The sequence below is a fragment of the Hyla sarda genome, chromosome 3, assembly GCF_029499605.1.
Source record: "Hyla sarda isolate aHylSar1 chromosome 3, aHylSar1.hap1, whole genome shotgun sequence".
Taxonomy (NCBI): domain Eukaryota; kingdom Metazoa; phylum Chordata; class Amphibia; order Anura; family Hylidae; genus Hyla; species Hyla sarda.
The window spans coordinates 88,423,596-88,432,515 of record NC_079191.1 but is presented as its reverse complement, the minus strand read 5'-3'; the positions used below and the strand labels follow the sequence as shown (position 1 = coordinate 88,432,515).

At 40.8% G+C, this 8,920-nt stretch overlaps 1 long non-coding RNA gene across 1 annotated transcript; it reads left to right on the top strand.

The window, feature by feature from the left end:
- The first annotated feature begins 1,854 nt into the window (after positions 1–1,854).
- On the top strand, positions 1,855–4,781 carry LOC130361494 (uncharacterized). The gene is made up of 3 exons (XR_008891024.1): positions 1,855–1,929; positions 3,032–3,104; positions 4,606–4,781. It is a non-coding gene; the product is annotated as an uncharacterized LOC130361494 (long non-coding RNA).
- The last annotated feature ends 4,139 nt before the right edge of the window (positions 4,782–8,920 follow it).

The following is an 8,920-nucleotide window of genomic DNA, read 5'->3' as shown; positions in this document are numbered from 1 at the left end:
GCCCCTCAATGTTCTGGAAACGGGTGGAGGACATTGTCTCCATTAGAATGGGTCCCCCTAAGATGCTTCGGCTGTTGATCTGAAGTGCATTCTGTGCTTTGGAATCTCGGGGGCAAACTGTATTTCTGTTATTAATTTTTAGTTTAGCAATTCCCACCGCAACATGGTTAACCTCTATCCTAAATTTCTGCACAAAATTGATAAAAGACATTCCAAGAAATATTTTGCCAAATAAAAATATATAAAATATTGATGAAGTTGATGAATAATAATAACAACAAAAATAACAGTTTTTTATTAAAAAACAAATAAACAATAATAATTTATCAAATATTTTGCTCCTGCCCCCTTCCCCAAAAATAAAAAAACATATATTACCCTTAAAATTTATAAATAAAGAAACAAAAAATAACACATACCCCAAACATTGCAAACACAAAACCCCCAAAAACCTAACAATAGTGTGTGTCAACATCATCCTGGGAGGGATAATACACTGCACTACAATAGAAATAAAAATCCCTATCATCTATATCTCAATGGGTTCCATCTTTTCTTTTGTTCTTTTTTCTAATGCGGTTTTATAATCCCTGAGACAAGTAGTTCTGGCCCTAGAGTGTTAGATATATTAGCGTCTGTAGCATGTATAAGGGACATGTTATCATACCTGTGTCTTTTTATAGGTGATTGATGCCCGGTGAAAGGGTGAAAGGGACCTATACCCCCGTCAGCTGCAGGAAAGGAACAAAGAGACAGGTAATTAATATTTATATTAATTACTGATAACAATCAGGCTAGATACAACATCTAAACCTGCAAAGATGTCATAGTCTCTACCTTATACATGAAGATATATGTGTTTTTAATAATTATATCGTCTATAGACAGCTTCTTATATAACACAACCATGTCTCAGGTACAGAGATTAGGAACATTTATGATTTCTAATATCTGTTTTTTATTTGTAGTAATCCCTTTTTCAATAGACTGACCGCAGTTTTTAGACAAAGCTGTACTGTAAAGAAAAATCTATAAGTTAATGTAATAAATCACATACTATAACTGATTATTGCCATTTAAAACTATGAAAAATACATTATGTTGATTATAAAACAGAAATACAGAATGGAGACAACCGTCTGTGGCTCAAGCTCGACTGCCCATTTCTTTGAGTGGCCCCTCAATGTTCTGGAAACGGGTGGAGGACATTGTCTCCATTAGAATGGGTCCCCCTAAGATGCTTCGGCTGTTGATCTGAAGTGCATTCTGTGCTTTGGAACCTCGGGGGCAAACTTTATTTCTGTTATTAATTTTTAGTTTAGCAATTCCCACCGCAACATGGTTAACCTCTATCCTAAATTTCTGCACAAAATTGATAAAAGACATTCCAAGAATTATTTTGCCAAATAAAAATATATAAAATATTGATGAAGTTGATGAATAATAATAACAACAAAAATAACAGTTTTTGATAAAAAAACAAATAAACAATAATAATTTATCAAATATTTTGCTCCTGCCCCCTTCCCCAAAAATAAAAAAACATATATTACCCTTAAAATTTATAAATAAAGAAACAAAAAATAACACATACCCCAAACATTGCAAACACAAACCCCCCAAAAACCTAACTATAGTGTCTGTCAACATCATACTGGGAGGGATAATACACTGCACTACAATAGAAATAAAAATCCCTATCATCTATATCTCAATGGGTTCCATCTTTTCTTTTGTTCTTTTTTCTAATGCGGTTTTATAATCCCTGAGACAAGTAGTTCTGGCCCTAGAGTGTTATATATTAGCGTCTGTAGCATGTATAAGGGACATGTTATCATACCTGTGTCTTTTTATAGGTGATTAATGCCCGATGAGAGGGTGAAAGGGACCTATACCCCCGTCAGCTGCAGGAAAGGAACAAAGAGACAGGTAATTAATATTTATATTAATTACTGATAACAATCAGGCTAGATATAACATCTAGACCTGCAGAGATGTCATAGTCTCTACCTTATACATGAAGATATATGTGTTTTTAATAAGTATATCGTCTATAGACAGCTTCTTATATAACACAACTGTGTCTCAGGTACAGTGATTGGGAACATTTATGATTTCTAATATCTGTTTTTTATTTGTAGTAATCCCTTTTTCAATAGACTGACCGCAGATTTAAGACATAACTGTACTGTAAAGAAAAATCTATAAGTTAATGTAATAAATCACATACTATAACTGATTATTGCCATTTAAAACTATGAAAAATACATTATGTTGATTATAAAACAGAAATACAGAATGGAAACAACCGTCTGTGGCTCAAGCTCGACTGCCCCTTTCTTTGAGTGGCCCCTCAATGTTGTGGAAACGGGTGGAGGACATTGTCTCCATTAGAATGGGTCCCCCTACGATGCTTCGGCTGTTGATCTGAAGTGCATTCTGTGCTTTGGAACCTCGGGGGCAAACTGTATTTCTGTTATTAATTTTTAGTTTAGCAATTCCCACCGCAACATGGTTAACCTCTATCCTAAATTTCTGCACAAAATTGATAACAGACATTCCAAGAAATATTTTGCCAAATAAAAATATATAAAATATTGATGAAATTGATGAATAATAATAACAACAAAAATAACAGTTTTTGATTAAAAAACAAAAAAAGTAAAATAATTTATAAAATATTTTGCTCCTGCCCCCTTCCCCCAAAAATAAAAAAAACATATATTACCCTTAAAATTTATGAATAAAGAAACAAAAAATAACATACCCCAAACATTACAAACACAAAACCCCCAAAAACCTAACAATAGTCTCTGTCAACATCATCCTGGGAGGGATAATACACTGCACTGCAATAGAAATAAAAATCCCTATCATCTATATCTCAATGGGTTCCATCTTTTCTTTTGTTCTTTTTTCTAATGCGGTTTTATAATCCCTGAGACAAGTAGTTCTGGCCCTAGAGTGTAAGATATATTAGCGTCTGTAGCATGTATAAGGGACATGTTATCATACCTGTGTCTTTTTATAGGTGATTGATGCCCGGTGAGAGGGGGAAAGGGACCTATACCCCCGTCAGCTGCAGGAAAGGAACAAAGAGACAGGTAATTAATATTTATATTAATTACTGATAACAATCAGGCTAGATACAACATCTAGACCTGCAGAGATGTCTTAGTCTCTACCTTATACATGAAGATATATGTGTTTTTAATAAGTATATCGTCTATAGACAGCTTCTTATATAACACAACCATGTCTCAGGTACAGAGATTGGGAACATTTATGATTTCTAATATCTGTTTTTTATTTGTAGTAATCCCTTTTTCAATAGACAGACCGCAGATTTAAGACATAACTGTACTGTAAAGAAAAATCTATAAGTTAATGTAATAAATCACATACTATAACTCATTATTGCCATTTAAAACTATGAAAAATACATTATGTTGATTATAAAACAGAAATACAGAATGGAGACAACCGTCTGTGGCTCAAGCTCGACTGCCCATTTCTTTGAGTGGCCCCTCAATGTTCTGGAAACGGGTGGAGGACATTGTCTCCATTAGAATGGGTCCCCCTACGATGCTTCAGCTGTTGATCTGAAGTGGATTCTGTGCTTTGGAATCTCGGGGGCAAATTGTATTTCTGTTATTTATTTTTAATTTAGCAATTCCCACCGCAATATGGTTAACCTCTATCCTAAATTTCTGCACAAAATTGATAAAAGACAACACCCCCCCAGTAGTAGCACCCCATCATCCACTAGCAACACCACCAATACCCCCCTCCCGTGGTAATAGCATCAGCTAACGGATGTTGAGGGGTGTTACTGCGGTTGTGGTATGCACTGTATGGCAACGTTATATTCAGAGGCCGCAGTTTGTGGTAGTATTTGATTCAGAGGGCGCAGTGGGTGGTAGTATTATATTCAGAGGGCACAGTTTGTGGTAGTATTATATTCAGAGGGCGCAGTTTGTAGTAGTATTATTAGAGATGAGCGAACTTACAGTAAATTCGATTCGTCACAAACTTCTCGGCTCGGCAGTTGATGGCCTATCCTGCGTAAATTAGTTCAGCCTTCAGGTGCTCCAGTGGGCAGGAAAAGGTGGATACAGTCCTAGGAAAGAGTCTCCTAGGACTGTATCCACCTTTTCCAGCCCACCGTAGCACCTGAAAGCTGAACTAATTTATGCAGGAACTGCATCAACTGCCGAGCCGAGAAGTTTGTGACGAGTTGAATTTACTGTAGTTCGCTCATCTCTAAGTATTATATTCAGAGGGCGCAGGGGGTGGTAGTATTATATTCAGAGTGTACAGTATGTGTTGGTATTACATTCAGAGGGTACAGTATGTGGTAGTATTATATTCAGTGGGTACAGTGTGTGGCTGTATTATATTCAGGGGTACAGTATGTGGCAGATTTATATTCAGAGTGTACAGTATCTATTGGCATTATATTCAGAATGTACAGTGTGTGGTAGTATTATATTCAGTGGGTATGGTGTATGGAAGGTTTATAATCAAAGAGTATAGTGTATAGTAGTATTATATTTAGAGGATACAGTGTCTGGCAGGTTTATAATAATAATTGTTTTCATATAGAGGATGAGAATGCGCTGACATAGTGAGGAGACGTCTGGGCGTCACATTCTACAGACAGAAGTTTTAGCTGGACCAGGCTACCATCTGAATTAGATAAGGGAAGACTATAGAGAAGACGTCACCTGTAGTCACTGATATCATTGTTCATTCTCCTCTCTATGTCCTATCAGACCTGTAGTCCCTTGTCAGTTCTACAGTTAGGTCAGTGAAACTACAACTCCCAGCATAACCTCACCACTGCTCAAAGGGGTACTCTACTGGAAAACATTTTTTTTAATCAACTGGTGCTACAAAGTTAAACAGATTTGTAAATCACTTCTATTTAAAAATCTTAATCCTTCCAGTACTTATTAGCTGCTGTATAAGCGATTCACAGGAAGTTATTTTCTTTTTTAATTTATTTTCTGTCTGACCACAGTGCTCTGTGCTGACACCTCTGTCCATGTCAAGAACTGTCCATAGTAGGAGCAAATCCCCATAGCAAACCTCTCCTGCTCTGGACAGTTCCTGACATGGACAGAGGTGTCAGCAAATAGCACTGTGGTCAGACTGGAAATAACTATACAACTTCCTGTGGAGCATACACCAGCTTATAAGTACTGTAAGTATTAAGATTTTAAATAGAAGTAATTTAAAAATCTGTTTAACTTTCTGGCACCAGTTGATATAAAAGTAAATGTTTTCCAGTGGAGTACCCCTTTAAGTAATCCTGGGAGCAGTATATTTAACTGATGAAAACTTCTTTAACCCTTTCCCATTCTGTGGCAACTGGTATATCTGATTATTATACTGGAATTTCTCACAATGCACTACAACAGTGGTGTCTGTCACAACAGGCTAAAAACTTACTGGGGGGAGGAGGGAGGTATGGGGGTGACACCATTTTCTACCGCACCGGGTGACACCAACCCTAGCAACGCCACTGTATACATACATACATATACATAGATTCACTTGCTCATATATATATACACATATACATAGATTCACTTGCTCACATATATATATATATTTATATATATATATATATACACATACACACACACAAATACACACACATACATACATACACATATACATAGATTCACTTGCTCACATATATAGGCACATACATAGAGATAGACACACACACAAACACACATATATATGCACCTCACACTGACATACAGTCCCTCACATATATACACAGTCAGTTACACTAAGGCCCCAGCCATCCCTCTCTGCACAGGCACATACATAGAGATACACACAAACACATACACACAAATATATATATATACACACACACTGACATACAATCACTCACATATACACACACACACTTAGACACAATCACTCACATATATTTACAGTCACTTACAGTAAGGGCTGCATAGACTGAATTTTGTGTCTGGACATGCAGTGGGCGGGGCTTCTCTCTGCCTCCGCTGCTCCTGTCTCCTCCGTGTGGAGAGAAGCAGAGAAATGGCAGATAATGACAGGGTGAGTGGCGCCCCTTGCTGCAGGGAGGGCAGAGCACCCTCCATTAAACCACATACAAATCTCCCCAGCAATGGATCCTTTTTACTTCACCTGTCACCCTGCAGCTCTTTTTGTGAGGGCACTAGAGGGGCAGGTGAGGAAAAGGGCAGGGGCTCCAGCCCCCTTTCACTCCTATGTGTGCACGTCCCTGCACCCCCACATTGCTTTGTGTCCACATATGGAGTCAGGGGTGGACTGACAACACTTGGGGCCCCCAGACCAAAAAAAGGAAGGGCCCACTGCCTCCTCAGTCTTCTACCACGTCCCTTTTCCACCCAAATCTCCCACATAATAAACTAAAATGTATTTATGTAAGAAACACTTTAACGTAGGCAAATTTCCATGACCAATAATACTGGTATACAAGGAGTAAATATATACCACTGATCTGCAGCGTCCTCTTTCCTTTTCTTCTCGGTCTGGATCAGACCACCATGTCAATCTCTTACCATCTGCAGGGCAAACATGTCAGACTCTACATTTTTTCAGTGTCCACCCATCTATAGGCCCACAAACTGTAATAATCCCCTTCAGGTAGATAGGTAGCCAGGTAAATAAGTAACTAGGTAGGCGGATCAGGAATCCAGATATGTAGGTAGGTGACTAGCCAGGTAGGTAGGTAGGGGGCTAGCAAGGTAGTTAGGCAGCCATGTATGAAGGCCAGACATGTACATAGTTAGGTAGCCAGGTATGTAGGTAGTTAGATAGCCCGGTATGTATTTAAGTATTTAGGCATACATATAAAGTTAGGTAGCCCCCCCCTTCCCTGTTGGTATAGACAGCAGAATTACCCCCCCCCCTCTTCCTTGTAGGTATAGGCAGCAGAGTTAACCCCCCTTCCCTGTAGGCATAGGCGGTAGAGTTAACCCCCCTTCCCCATAGGTTTAGGCAGCAGAGTTAACCCTCCCCCCCTGTAGGTATAGGAACAGAGTAGACCCATCCCCCTTTCCCCATAGGTATAGGCAGCAGTTAACCCCCCCCCCTTTCCTCATAGGTATAGGCAGCAGTTAACCTCCCTTTCCCCATAGGAATAGACAGCAGTTAGCCCCCCCTTTCCCATAGATATAGGCATCAGTTAACACCCCCCCCTTTCCCCATAGATATAGGCAGAAGTCAACCCCCCCTTTCCCCATAGGTATAGGTGGCAGTTAACACCTCCCCCCCCTTTCCCCATAGGTATAGGCAGCAGTTAACCCCCCCCCCCCCGCTTTCCACATAGGTATAGGTAGCAGTTAACCCCTCTTTCCCCATAGGTATTGGCAGAAGTTAATTCGCCCCCCCCCCCTTTCCCCATAAGTATAAGCAGCAGTTAAGACCCCCCATTTCCAGATGGGTATAGGCAGCAGTTAAAATCCCCACCCCTTTCCCCATATCGTTAAGCCCCCTAACCCTTTGCCCATATAGGCAGCAATTAAACCCCCACCCTTTCCCCTACGATGGTTAAGAAAAAATTATGCTCACCTGATATCCCACGCAGCGATCTCCTCAGCAGCAGGTCCCATGTCTTCTCTCCTTCACAGTGCAGGCACCGATGAGTGACGTCATCGGCGCCTGCACTGCATGTTGCATGGGGGGGGGGGGGGGCGGAGGTCACGTCTCCTCCGTGTGTAGGCCGCAGATACAGCTCGCACAGAGGAGATGCGTTCTGTTGTATGTGCGTGCACCGCACATACAGGTGTGGTGGCCCAGTACGGGAGGTGTTTCTCCAGGTGTCCCCAGGTCCCCCTGCATTAGTTTCTCAATGGTAAATATGTTGTACTGTATAAAATGTGTTATCACCTTAAGAGTTATACCATGTGATATGCCATGTGCTTGTTACCCAGGAGGTACCAGTTACCAGGTGATTCCAGGGGTGACCTATGGGCTCCCTGCTAGTCTCCCCCATACAAGCCCTGGGTGGAGCTAGCCTCTATCTCTTTTAGCTCTGCTCTTCTGCTAAGCTGAGGTCCACTGCAGTCGTGTCTAGTGTGTGTGTCCAGAGGGTTGGTAACCTCAAAGTCAAGTCCTGCAGCCACTATCAAGTCAAGTAAGCTAAAGTTACAGCTTTATGAGTCAAGTCAAGTCAGTCCCTGTCATTTGTCAATTCAGCGTGGTTTGCATTTAATTGTCCAGTCCTACTACGAGTCCTAGCAAGCCCTTAAGGTCTCTGCGTCACTGGTCAACTCCTTGTGCCGTGGCTGAACTGTATAGACTTTACCAACTGTCTACCCTCAGTAAAGCTACCTTTGTCATTAACTTGGTGTCGGAGTCTTTATTGCCCCCGTGCCTAGCCCAGGATCCAGCAGTATACCTTCGGTTGGTTTTAGGCTAAACCACGCACTGGCATCATGAATACAAGGGGTTAATGCCATCTGCCCCTAGGGTAACAACACACCCCGCTACCACACAGGAGAAAGAAGCACTGTCTGCCGGGATGAGTGTCCCGGATCCTTAGTAGCGGCGGGCCCTTTACCCGGCCGGGCCCTCAGACAACGTCTGATCCGACCATCCGGTCAGTCCTCCCCTGTATGGGGTATTTCCGTATTCAGGGAAAATTGTGTTATAAATTTTGGGTGTCTTTTTCTCCTTTTACCTCCTTGTGAAATTGAAAGGTATTGGGGAACACCAGCATGTGAGTGTAAAAAGTGAATTTCTCTTACACTAACATGCTGGTGTAGCCCCCAACTTTTCTTTTTCATAAGGAGTAAAAGTAGCAAAACTCCTCCAAAATTTGTAACACAAATTTTCCTGAGTATGTAAATACCCCATATGTGGCCCTAAACTGATGCTTTGAAATACGACAGGGCTCCGGAGA